The following is a 460-nucleotide window of genomic DNA, read 5'->3' as shown; positions in this document are numbered from 1 at the left end:
TATGAAGCTTCCAGGAAGAAGACGAAACAGCGGGGACGCGAGCAAACTGGACAGGTGCATTTTCTCCTTAAAGATATTCAGGTCGGGATTTTAAACCGCAGTTGTGCTGGACAAACAAAACACTCTAAAACAAACATTCACACAAAACTCGAAACTGCCGGCCGAGCCTGTGCCAATTTACAGTCCCCCACGTGGCTAGGATCAGTCTCCGCTTCTCCGCAGTGGCTCCCACCTGTTGCGGATCCCCGGCCACTCGGGACGTGCGTGGTCCCGCACTTAGACCCGCCTGGCGAGGGCGCAGCGCCCCTCGCTGGGCTTCGGGATGCTCACCAGATCTCGGGGGCCAGCAACGAACCTGAGTGGCTCGGGGCCCCAGGCGGGTTACATTTTATTTCCACTAGAAATGGAATTGTCGCGCCCTGACGCTCTCCCCGGGGCAGCCTGCGGCGAGGTGCAGCGA

Source organism: Fukomys damarensis, unplaced genomic scaffold (assembly GCF_012274545.1).
Source record: "Fukomys damarensis isolate Sample0158 unplaced genomic scaffold, DMR_v1.0_HiC HiC_scaffold_35, whole genome shotgun sequence".
NCBI classification, from domain to species: domain Eukaryota; kingdom Metazoa; phylum Chordata; class Mammalia; order Rodentia; family Bathyergidae; genus Fukomys; species Fukomys damarensis.
This window is presented reverse-complemented; position numbering follows the sequence as displayed.